We start from the raw sequence: 13,503 nt of genomic DNA, 5'->3' as shown, positions 1-13,503 counted from the left end.
TATATTTTTTTGGAAAAATGAATTTGCTTGCCATAAGAACATACCTAGTGCCAAGACCTTGGTTTCTCTCTTTTTAAAAAAATATTTTATTTATTTATTTTTAGAGAGAGGGAAGGGAAGGAGAAAAAGAGGGAGAGAAACATCAATGTGTGGTGGCCTCTCACGTGCCCCCTCCTGGGGACCTGGCCTGAACCCAGGCATGTGCCCTGACTGGGAATGGAACCAGCAACCCTTTGGTTCACCGGCCCGCGCTCAATCCACTGAGCTGCACCAGCCAGGGTAAGAGCTTGCTCTCCTCCACCACTCTCCAGTAAAATGAACCAGGATTCCTTGGAGATGACTGATTTCTAGGGCAGGGTCAGTAAATAAAGATAACTCCGAAGCATCCTGTCCTGCCAAAAAGGAAGGAGGGGGTGGAAAAAACAAACAAACTTAAATCTAAGGGGTTATGTCAAAGGGACACAGGAGCCAATGGAAATCCAATGGCCCAAATTGAAAAATTTGAGCAACAGAATAAAGTAGTATTAGATTATAACTCAAAGTACAAAATAAATGTCCACCACCTCAGCCAGGTGATCAAGGATAATATCAACAGTAATAAGTCATATTCTAGTATGTACTTTTAAAAATTTTTCTTTTTTATTTATTGATTTGAGAGAGAGAGAGAAATATTGGTTTGTTGTTCCAATTCTTTATGCATTCATTGGTTAATTCTTATGTGCCCTGACCAGGGATCAAACCTATAGCCTTGGCCTATCAGGACAACATTTTAACCAACTGAGCTACCTGGCTTTGTATGTACTTTTGATATAATGTGATGAAAATGGCCCTTTACCTCTGTGATCTTACTTCCCAAAGGCCATAACCCCAGTCTAATTGTGAAGAAAACATCAGATAAATTTCAGTTGAGGGGCATCCTACAAAGAGACTTTACCAGTACTCCTCGAACTATTAAGGTCATCAAGGATCAGAGCCTAAAAAAACTGTCCCTGTCCAAAAGAACCTAAAGAGACATGACTATTGAATGTAATATGGTATCCTGGGTGGGATCCTGTACCAGAAAAAGGCATTAAGCAATAGAAATCTGAATAAACTATGGACTTTAGTTAACAAACAGAACCATTTAACTAATGACCTATGGTAACAGAAGACAATAATCAGGGATGATTGGTGCAGGGCACACGGGAACTCTGTACTATCTTCTCAGTTGTTCAGTAAATCTAAAACTGCTCTAAAAAATAAATTCTATTAAACATTATTCTAGAAACTGTTCCTCACCACCTTAAAAGTTCTTGCTGCCATTAAAAACTGAGGTAGATCTCTAGGATGTTACACAGGGGACATAAATCACAGATATCTGGGTTTGAAAATCCTGTAACATTTGAAAAGTAACATATAGAGTACGACAGCGTTTATGGTTTAAAAACTGCACACAGGGATGTATGCAAACATCTGCACCCACACACTCCGGCAGCTCTTTGGCACAGGCCTGTAGACGTTTGCAAATGGCTGGAGTGACCCTGCCTAGGGAAATCAGAGTATGCTCCAGAACAAGTTGGGCTTTATCTTTATTTTGGGGAAAATACTCCAAAGAGAACCCAGCCCAATATTACTTGTGTAATCGTAAAATAGGTAAGACCATAAGCTTTAGAAATGAAAATCTGCCCTGGCTGGTGTAGCTCAGTGGATTGAGCGCGGGCCTGCGAACCAGACAATCGAGGTTCGATTCCCAGTCAGGGCACATTCCTGGGTTGCAGGCCAGTTCCCTGCAGGCCAATTCCCAGCAGGGGACGCATGAAAGGCAACCATACATTGATGTTTCTCTGGCTCTCTCCTTCCCTTCCCCTCTAAAGATAAATAAATAAAAAAAATTAAAAAAAAAAAAAAGAAATGAAAATCTGCTGTCCTCCTTAGTCGCAGAAACAGCTTCCACACCCCCCACCCCCCACCCCGCCTCTTTCCTGCATATGGATTCCCGGACTTTGTGCCTCAGGTTCCCCTCCCAGGGTCAGCAATGTGACCAAGTCCCTTCCCTCACTCAGATCTCAGCTGGTCATGACATTTGTCCTTCCTCCTTAACCTTTGCCCTACCTAAATATTCAAGGATGTTTCGAGTGATTGATGTGAGAAAGCCAGTATGAAAGCTTTGCCTAAAACCCAGTGAAAGTTTTGCAAATGATTACCTACCTAGAGATTTTTATACTTGTCTTCTCTGCTTCCTTAGCTCAGGGGTTGCCAAGAGTTTCTGACCCAGGGCCATGGCTGGTGTGGCTCAGTGGATTGAATGCCAGCCTGTGAACCAAAGGGTTGCTGTTTCGATTCCCAGTAAAGGCACATGCCTGGGTTGTGGGCCAGGTCCCCAGTAGGGGGTACGTGAGAGGCAACCACACATTGGTGTTTCTCTCCCTCTCTTTCTTCTTCCATCCACCTCTCTCTAAAAATAAATAAATAAAATCTTAAAAAAGAATGGACGAAAGAGTTTCTGACCCAGGAATGGTAATGACGGTGTTGGTCAACACATTTCTTCAACCACTAAAATGACTGAGCACATGGCCGGGCACTGTGTCTAGGTGCTATATGGATAGAATCAGTGAACAAAACAGATGAAAATTCTCTCATCCTGGAACTTACATTCTAATGGAGGGAGAATGACAATATTGAAAATATTGATAAGTAATGCCTGAAGTAAGTGATTAGTATGAGCTATAAAGATATGTACAGGGTGGGGCAAAAGTAACTGTATAGTTGTGTGTGAAACAGTTTATTCTTGTATTGTTATTTATTATTTATTGTATTGCTTTCCATATGAATGCTAAATCTACTTTTGCCCCACCCTGTAAAACGGGAAGTGCTGGTACAAGTGACAATTTTAGGTAAGAGGTGGCCCACTGATTGTTAATGTTTGAGCAGAAATGTAGCTGTGTAGAGAATGATAAATCCTTACTGAAGTTCTATTTAAGTGTGATGTGATGTCTTTGAATCCCGATGATTGCTGTGATAGGTAAATATTCTAATGATGCTCATTTTACAGATGAGGAAGCTGAGGTTTGGAGTAGAGTAGTAATCTGCCTCAAATCACAGCTGGTTAGGGCAGAAGAGCTGGATCTGAACTCTCTGTGCCTGGTGTCTTAATCCCAACTCTGTGCTGTAACCGATGAGCTTCTTTTCCATGCACTGATGTAACAGAGGTTTAGAGTCTGTCTTTCCATCTTCATACCCTTTAAAGAATGTTTCCCGCCCTCCAGCTAGTGCTGCACAAGCTAAGGGCAGTAGGCAAGCACACTCATGTCACTGTCCCCAAGGCAGACCCAACCCGTCTTTCCTGTTTGCGCTTTCTCCTGTGATTTTTTCACTCCTGACTTCTCACTAGCCCCTTCTAGTGACAACCTCTTTTAGACTTGCTCTTCTAATCTCACTCTGCTCTCCACCTCACACACAAAACCCCAGCTGTAGCCAGAGCCCCGCCACAGCCCCATGGGACTTGCCCCAGCCTGGCCTGCCCCTCATTCCTGGTGGGGTTGGGAGTGGGGAAATCAGACAACTCAGCTGTGACAACCTAAGGACAATTCAGTTTAATGTTTTGACCCACGTTGGGAAAAAGCAAATTGGTTTTCTGAACTGGCAAGGTCATTAAAAACTGAAAAAGCAGGGACACGTTTGGTGTTAATTCTTCCATGTTTTCAATTCTGGGTAACACATCGGTCATGCTGGCCATTGCAAATTACCTTTCAGGAGCCAGAAGGCAGCATGGAAGAAGCATGCTGCTTAGAGGACAAAGGGAACAATGCCTGCGGAGGACGCTCTGGAAGGGAGAAGGGGATAGAGAATCAGAACTTCATTATCATCAGAAATGGAGTGCTTTGGCTTTGCTGCGTGCAACACAACATGCTATAAAGACAGAATGGGAGCTTAAAACTTGGCTCAGCATTCCCCCCTCACATTATGGAATACTTAAAATTATTTTTTTGCATGCACCATCTCCTTCCATGCTAACGCTACCCCTAAGAAGTAGCTGCTATAATTGTACCCACTTCAAAGATGAGAAACTGAGGCATAGAGAAGTAATTTGTTCATCATCACCTGCAGAGCAGGGATACGAACTCCAGTGCACCAAAAGCTCCACCTCTTAATCATGATACACCTGTCTGTCCCATAGGAAGACCCTGTGAAGACCAGGTGGGAGAGGAGGTTAAACAGCACAAAGTTGTGTCAATCACTGCATGTTAAACACCCCCTGGGAAGACAGAATCTCTTAAATGGAGATCATCATCGCCCTGTCCCTTTTCAGGTCCTTAACAGAATAGTGGTGTTTCACTGGAAGGAAACACTGGAAGGGGTTGGTGATAAACCAAAAAACATTTCAGTGTCATAAGCAAGTTTTTCAATGCTATATTTTGTTTCATTTTTTCTCATTTGATATAAATTACTTTGTTATTTTATTTCTAAATTAAAATTTAATTTTCCTCAAGGTAATTGTGCTTGGAGATTAAAGGTAAACTACTACTAAACAGCCTATAACTACAAGCTCCTATGTGGTGTTTTCTGTCACTTTCTTCTCCCTGATTCTGTTCCTCGGTGTATGTAATTTGGCTACTATGCTGTGAAATTTTTTTAGAGGCTCAGTTTAGTCTATTTATTTTGGCATTGTTGTATTTTTTTAATGAAAATTGTGATAATTCATTCCACAGTATTTCTTTTAAGATGCACAATTACTGCCAGAGAAACATGAAAATGCACTATCTCCAGGCAGCATCTCTTATTTTTGTAATTAAAATGTTATTTTTTGAATCAAAGTTGTCCATAAGATTTGGGTAATAAGCTTACAAGGCTGGTGTCTGCGACGTCACAGCAGATCTGTCCTTAATAAATGAGGGGAGATCACAACCATTTTGCACTGCGGTGAAGATGCCCGTGGTGCGTGATCCCTTGGCGGCATCTGCTTCTTCCTCTCTTGGATACAAAGCAGGCAGAGTCAACTTTATAAATCCTATTACAAAAATGGGCATCTTTCCCCAAAGTGTGCATAAGAATGCATGCTTTCTTAGAACGTCTGAGTTGAGTGATGAAATACCAAATGAAGCACATTTCTTATTTCTTGCAATTTGAATAGGGTATGAGAATGCATTTGTTTTTTTAGCTGGATCCTAAGACGGGGCCAAATCCCTAACTATGGAAATGCTCCCACATCCCACAATGCGAGTTGACATGAAAGACTTTGCTTCCTCCTGAACAAGAAACCCCCAAAGCCTTTTCATTTCATGATTGAAGGTGCCAGGGCTCTTCAGTCTCTGGCTACTGTGCGCTGCTTTGCATCTCGAGGGCTGCACGGGGCACACAGTGCTCTGTGCAGTGCAGAATCTCGGCAGCTACCCAGGAGGGTCTTCCTAATCTGGATGCAGTTGATCGGACAATGGCACCATTTTCGGTGATTGGGCTATTGTTCTAACAGAATGCTAAAGGTCTTTAAGGTGATTTTTGTTTCTCTGAGTCTATGACCTCAACATTCATTTTTAGTTTTCATTATCTAAGTATTCAAGATACAGTATAGGATCTGATTCTTTTGGAAATTAATTGCATTGTAAATCAAACATATTTCTGTGGAATGCACTTACTCATCATTAGCATGTGAGAGTTTCCAGTAAAATATCTTTAGTATTATTTTTATTATTAACATATTTACACTGTCAGTCCAGTCCTGCACCCTTTGTGAATCTGTTTTTAAAATAAATATGACCTGATACCAGAGTGATTGGTGCAATAAAAATGCATGATGTGGAATTAATCAAATATAGTCAGGTTCAATTTATAAGGGACACATTAAGAAAAATTATTTCTTGTTCGGTTATGCCACTCTAGTGAATCAAACAGAGCTGCGTATATTTCAGCAAGATACATGTAAAATCCATTCATTCAACAAACATTTATTATGCATTTACTGTGTGCATCACAGGGGATAAAAATCAAGCTGAGCAAACGAGAAATTCACACATGGAACAACCGAAGATCATAAGCAACTGCATAATTGTGGAATATACGTTGACTATCCAAGGATTCCAGAAACAAAAGCTGGAGTAGCAGCGGTGTAGCACCCGGGTTAAGGGTGTGGGTCTCGGGATTTATTTCCGTTTTTTTCAGGAAGTGGCCATTAATTTTTGTGTGAAAAAATGAGAGTGGAGAGGCATAATTCATTGTGAAGATAGGTTTTATATTCTGTATATGTGAAGGAAATAAATTTCTAGTGCAATAAAATAAAGAGAATGGAAAAAAGAAAAAACCTGGCTTGGTATTTAGAGTCAGACAGACATGGGTTCAAATCCCAGCTCTGCTGCTTACTAGCTGGGTGACCTTGGGCCAGATCTTTCACTTTGTTGAACTCCTGATTTCTTATCTATAATATGCAGGTGATAAGATCTTTCCCATAGGATTGTTGTGAGCATGAAATAAGAAAATGTCATTATTAAATGTGGTGTCATAATGGGGCTGGGGACACTCAAAGAAGTTATCTTGCAAACTGTTATCGCCAAAGTTTGCAGAAAGGATGAACCATTGGAGACAGCATTCGAGGGGAGGAGACAGTATGGACAAAGGCACAGAGGGAAAGGCCCAGCATTTCCCTCGCTTCTATGAATGGGGCTCTGCTCTCTTCTTTCTAGAGTTACTTGGGTACAGATGAGGCAAGTACTTGCCAGAGAAGCAGGTGAAAGGGCACAACGATGTTATCTCCATCATCTAGGTGGCTTAAAAATAAAGAAGTTCCAGACAGATTAGCAGGAAGCATCCATGGAGAACAATTGCAGGCACCCAGCCTTAGCAGCATGGAACTCAGGACCCGATGCCGTGAGCGTCTTCAGGGCTAGGACTTATCCCGTCTTATTTATCTTTGTGCCCTACTGCCTAGCTCAGGGCCTTGTCCCAGGGAACAATCAATAACCAATTGATGAATGAATGAATGACTATGCCTCTGTGTTGTGTAAAATGCAAAGAATCATTTGCCTATGAGCTATGTAGCCCCAATCTCTGTGCCCCCATTTTCTCAACTGCAAAGCAGGATAAAAGTACCTATGATCTCACAGGACTTTTATGAACATTAAATGCATTAATATTTATAAGATTCTAAGAACAGGGCTTGGCATGTAGTCAGTTCTGTATCAGTGTTTAATAAATTAATATATACACACACACATAGTGTGGGACAAAAGCAGGTTCACAACTGTGCATATGGAGAATCATAATTAATAAGCACTACAAGAATAAACTATGTTTCTCATACTCACAATTCTATACCTACTTTTGCCCCATCCTGTATAATGTCATAATATATATTAAAGGGTACTGTGAGGATTAAATAAGAAAACGCTTGAGGACAACAGGCATTTGATTCAAAGTGGAGAAGAAAGAAGCTGTCATCCTGTGTCATGAAGCCCCACCCCAGCGATGCTAGAAGTACCCAGCCCCAGACTCAAAAGACCTAGTGAATCTAGGACTTGTCTTTTCCTCCAGCCCAGCACACAGTGGGCCTGGGGAAGCTCCGAACCTGCCTGTTCTCCCGCTGTCTGTCGTCTCCCAACTCCACCAGAGGCAGATTACACCCTCGGGCCAAGGCTCTGACCCTGGCCGCTTACTCAGCCAGCCCTGGACTCCAGGGCTCTACATGGTTAGAACCTGCCTTTATACTCACAGACAGTAGCTGATGTCTTACTTCCATTGAGATAGAGTATCTTCCCGTCTTTCTCCTTTCCCCATCCTCTTCCTCCTTGGAATAAAAATTCTGCCTCCTGCCCTGACCAATGTGGCTCAGTTGGTCGGGCAACATCCCGCAAAGTGAAAGGTCACTGGTTCGATTCCCTGGTCAGGGTGCATGCCTGGTCCCCGAGAGTCAACCCACCAGTGTTTCTCTAACACATGGATGTTTCCCTCCCTCTCTTTCTCCTTCCCTTCCACTTTTTCTGAAAGTAAGCAAATAAAATCTTTCTAAAAAATTCTGCCTTCCCAGAAATGCTCTTGCTCCCACTCACCAAAGAAGAGCCCTTGGCTATCAACTCAAGGTGAGCTGGACAGGGGTCCTCACCATGCCTGTTGGGCATTCCCCTCTTTGGCACCAGCCTCCAGACTAGGCAGCCCCCTGAGCTCAAGCTCTGCCAACTCATTAGTTCATTCATCTATTCACACATTTATTTAACTAACGGGAACTCAGTTCCTCATCTATACCCAGTGCATAAGGCTGGGGACACTGAAATCATTCACACACTCTGATCTCAGCCCCGCACGCTTGTCTCTGCACTCCGAGAGCTCAGCCCAGTTGGGGAGAGAGATAACCGACCACACTGGAGGGTTAGGAGCAAAGGTAGAACTTCATACAAGGGAGGAGAGACAAGGGAGAGATTTACTCTTATCTGTGAGAATTGGGGAAGTGTGCCCAGAAACAGAACATCTGAGAGGGACTCTGAAGCAGGAATAGGACAAGGCCAGGATCGTCAGGCCGAGCCCTGGGGAGATCAAAGAATGAGGAGTAGGGTTGCAGTAGAAGGTAGGAGAGAAGCGTAAAGTGCTAGGCAGAAGCCAGAAGATGAAAGGAACTGAAAATGGGGCCAAGGAATCCTGGCCGGTGTGGCTCAGTGGATTATGCGCCTGCCTGTGAATAGAAAGGTCACGCATCCAATTCCCAGTCAGCAAGTACCTGGGCTGTGGGCCAGGTCCCCAGTTGGGGGCGTGCAAGGGGCAACCGATCAGTGTTTCTCTCCCTCTCTTTCTTCCTCTCTTCTCCTCTTTCTAAGAATAAGTAAAAATAAAAGTAAAAAAAAGAAAATGGGGCCAAGGAGCTTAAACATTACTATTATTTTTTATAAAGGAGAAGAATGTGGGCACCCTGCGTTGTCCTCCTGGGTCCCTCTCTCTAAAGCATCTGTGGCCCTGGCTGCTGGGAGTGCCGTTCGAGCCCCTTTAGGGACTGTTTCAACTAAGGAGCGCCGACTCAGCCAAGGTCATGCCCTTTCCTGGAAGGGTAGCTGGCATCCTATGACTGATACATGCCCAGCCTTGGCCCAAACTGGGACAACTCTGAAGGGCCATTCTAGTTCCAAAGATCCCTGTGGGGTTAACTGAGGCAGTCACTGATTCTACATCTGAGCTCAACGTCCCTCTATGCTCCTTCCTTTCTTCCCCCCCTTTTTAAAATTTTAATTGTCGTTCGAGTACAGTTTTATGCCTTTTACCCCCATCCCAGCCGTGGCCCCCCGCCCCCACTCCTTGTTTCCTTTCTTCTCCTCTCTCCCATGGGAATTGTTTCCAGGTGCAGCGTGTCCCAGGCATGGATCTCATTCTCACTCATCAGGGGCGCACTTTCCTGCTTCTATAACAGCTTTTACCTGTGAGCATCTCAACATTCTTCCATGTCTCCCAGATCGCCTAGGCTTCCTTGACCCCACATTGCCTTCCAGTTCCTGCCCTCTTTCTCTTGTCTGCTTGACCGCCAGATTTCTCCCAAGAGCTGTCTACCCCCAGCCTGCAGTCCTCCCTACTACTCGTCCCCTTGTCAGCCCCATGGAGCTTCTGCCATACACCCCAACTCCACTAAAACGATTCTCACTGGGCAGCCAGTGCTCATCTTATCAAATCTAGTGTGCACCTCTTTGCTCATAACTCAGTTGCACTATTGGCCACTCTGCTTTTCTTAAAATGCTCTTGGTTTCTGTGCTTCCGTGCTTTCCTAGTCATTCTCCCACCCCTGTCTTTTTTTTTTTTTGGTTTATTTTTTCTTCATCTGTCCCTTAATTATAGGTGCTGTAAGGAACACTCATTTTTTTCAACATCTCACAGTCATGGCTGCTAATACCATCAAGATATTAATAATTCCAAAAGTCTCTCTTTCTAGTCCAGACCTCTCTCCTGAGCTTTAGACCCACCACTGCCCCCCCAGGGGAATGGCCCCTGGTTTTTCTGCAGGCTCCACAGGCTTAACATGTGCACAGCTGAACTTGCCACTCTCTCCTCAGACCTTCTGCTCTCTCCTCGGCGTCTCTGCCGCTGCCCTTCCCCAACTCTTCTCACCCAGGTTCCCCGGGACCTCCCTGGTCACACCCCAACTGGCTTTATCCTTGAGCTTCACCCCTTTCTCCAGTTGCTGTCACAGATGTACACAAGATTCAAAATAAAGTCATCTACCAGGAACCAGGTAGTGGTGGGCCAGCCAAGACTGAGGGGCTCTATCTAGAGGAACGCCCAGCCACCAGGGGAACCAGAAAGTAGAAAGCCTTCAGAGCACTGGGAGCTGTGTGGAGCTAGCTACCTGCCCACCCGCTCCCGACCTCCACCCCTTTCGGGGCTGCACTGTTCTTTTCTGCTCTGTTTACAAGCAGTTTTCTCTGCTTCTCTTTGTGCAGTTGATTAAACATGACTGACCCAGAGGTCTGAGGATCATATGTCCTCAATTCAAGCAGCTAGCAAACAAATCACTGTTTTCCTGGTGCAAGGGCAAGCTCCCAGAAGAGAGATTGGTTTGGTCAGGTATCCGTCCCTGGTCCAGTGAGCTAAGGCCAGGGAAGTTGAGCTACTGTGGCTACAGGGCTACCGTGGAGGCTCATGGCACAGGTGTGAGGTTCAAGAGAAAGTGGGGCCTTGTGTTGGGCGACTATCTAAGATATGGTTCTGTTATAAAATTTAATTTTAGGCAAATACCTAACCTCTTTGCCTGCCTCTCTAGTTTCTGGTTTGGGGAAGCATCGTTTACTTATTTTACCTCCTCTCCTCTTTCCACATTATTTTGTGAATGACTAGTAACGCAGAAGGCAGAACATGGCAAGGAAAATATCCCCAAGCTTGTTTCTAAAAAATAAAATCTTCAATATACATGTCAATAGTACTTTCCCCTCTAATACAAAGTTATTAATTGTAATAATAAAATAAAAGGGCTTTTGAGTTTAATTTTTGCTGCATTAAAATCTTACCTAGAAATCCAAAATGGAAGATAATCAAAAGTAGCATCTAGTTGCTTCTGACAGAAGGATGTTTATAACCTGTGCATAAGTTCTTAGAAAATAATATCGCCAGGAAATCTTCGATGGCCCCCTTATGGGTAAAAAAAATAATTTTAGAAAATTTATTTTCAGATCAGCATATTGTAGCATAATTCTTGAAGAAACTTTTACTTTAAATCAGTTTTATTGTGAGCCTAGAAAAGAAAGAGGACTAGGAGATGAGCCTAGTGTTGACAAGAAGCTGGGGAGAGAAAAAGAAATATACTATGGGACCACTTGTTTTTAAGAAATGAAACTCTGGATTTATATACCGGCTTTAAAAAAAATATATCTCTAGGGACACTGCTCAGCAGCTATTTGGATCTGGTCTGAAGTTTTCAGGATGTTTCAAATAAAAGCAGACTCCTTTGTTCCAAGATAGTGATTTTTTTGATACCCTATTTATGCATTGATTCAACAAAATACTTTTGAAGCATCAATTAAATGTGAGGCATTGTTCAGGATATAAAGTTGAATGTCAAAAGAACCCTTCTTCGAGGGGCTAAGTCTATAAGACACATTTTCTAGAACCTATATTAAAAGGTATACATTTACTCTTCTGTACTTTTGGTGGAATATAAAATGGTACAGCCTCTATGAAAGGCAGTTAAGGCAGTTGCTGAAAAAATTAAAAATAGAATTTCCATATGATCCAGCGATTCAACGTTTGGATATAAACTGAGAAGTATTAAAAGCAAGAACTCAGACACTTGAACACCTGTGTGTATGGCAGTATTATTCACAATAGCTAAAACATGGAAGCAGCCCAAGTGTCCATCTATGGATGAATGAATAAACAAAATGTTGTAGCACATACTTATGATAGAATATTATTCAGCCTTAAAGAGGAAGGAAATTCTAACACATGCCACAGCATGGGTGAACCTTGAAGACATGCTAAGTGAAATGAGCCAGTCACAAAAGGGCAGACGCTCAATGACCCTGCTTACACAAAGCACCTAGATCAGTTACATCTATAGAGACAGAAAATATAATCGTGGTCATCAGGGGTTAGAGGAAGGAGAAATGAAGAGTTGTTATTTTAATGGGTACAGAGTTTGGGTTTGGGAAGATGAAGAAAGTTCTGGAGTGGCTGGTGGTGATGTTTGCACACCAGTGAGAATGTCTGTAATGCCACTGAACTGCACACTTAAAAATGGTTAAAATGTTATTATATTTTACTAAAATTTGAAAAGGTATACACTGGTGAGAACTCAATGGATATTGGGGACTCATAAAAGAAGCATTGACTTCCTTTGGGGGCTTAGAAAGGCTTTTCCTGAAGGTGACAATACAGTAGGGAAACAACACGTATAGTGAAGAAGGTCAGAAGTCTCCAGTCCCCTGGATTCTATTCTGTCACCTGGTAATGCTGTAACCTTCGACAAGTGACATAACCCCTCTAAAGATAGTGTGATATGAAGTTTAGTCATAAGGATGCTGAGACAGATGATTTGTTTGAGTTGTAGTTCACTTACCAGCCACGTGACCCTGCTGATTTATTTCCTATCTTTAGGTCTCAGTTTCTCCAACTATGAATGGGAAGGTTAATGCCCAGTATGGCTGTTCCGAAGGATTAACTAGATGAAGAATGAGAAATCATTGGCATAGTGCCTGACACAAACTAAATGCTCAGTAAGTATCTGTAGCTATTAGTTTCTGAACCTTATCTATAAATAACATAACTTGTCTTAAAATCTCGAGTTATTTTGAGGATCAGCAGACATACTGAATGTGAAAGAGGTTAGACAGCATTATTGAAGATGGGTAAGATCTGAGCATGTATTCCCATCGGAGGGATCAGCATGAGCAAAAGTCAGAAGGCCAAGACGTATGGGGCATTAGGGTTGATTACAACATAAAGTGTATGGAAAAGAATAGTGGAAAGTAGGACTGGAGAGAGAAAACTGGAATAGCGTAGGAGGGCCTCGAAGGCCTGCCGAGGTGAATCCCATGGAAGTGAGAGAGAGGGGGTGAGGGTCATGCTATGATTGAATTCGGCAATGAGAATTAAATATGGTGTTTTAGACTGCCTTCAAGATGATACTTGTCTTAATAAGGTTGGGCTGCTATAATAAAATACCGTAGACTGGTGCTTTAAACAACAGACCCTTCCCACAGTTCTGGGGGCTGGCAAGTCTGAGATCAGGGTGTCAGCATCACTGGGTTCTGCCAGGGGCCTGCCTCTACCTGGCTTGCAAATGGCTGTTTTCATGCTGAATTTTCACAAGGCACATAGGACATGCTCTGCTCTGTCTTCCTGGACACTAATTTCCTCATGGAGTCTTTACCTTCATGATCTCATCTAAACCTAATTACCTCCCAAAGGCCTCACCTCCTAATGCTATCATGTGGCAGGTTTTGGCTTCAACATGTGAATTTGGGGGGGGGGGCATAAACACATTGGGTCCGAATCACCCTTATCTCCTGATATTTGGGTCCTATGTAATTCTCCCTCATGGAGTGTGGGTTGGACCTAGTGACTTGCTTC

Source organism: Artibeus jamaicensis, unplaced genomic scaffold (assembly GCF_021234435.1).
Source record: "Artibeus jamaicensis isolate MK-2021 breed Jamaican fruit bat unplaced genomic scaffold, CSHL_Jam_final contig_471, whole genome shotgun sequence".
NCBI lineage: Eukaryota > Metazoa > Chordata > Mammalia > Chiroptera > Phyllostomidae > Artibeus > Artibeus jamaicensis.
Note: the sequence above shows the minus strand (reverse complement) of the source record.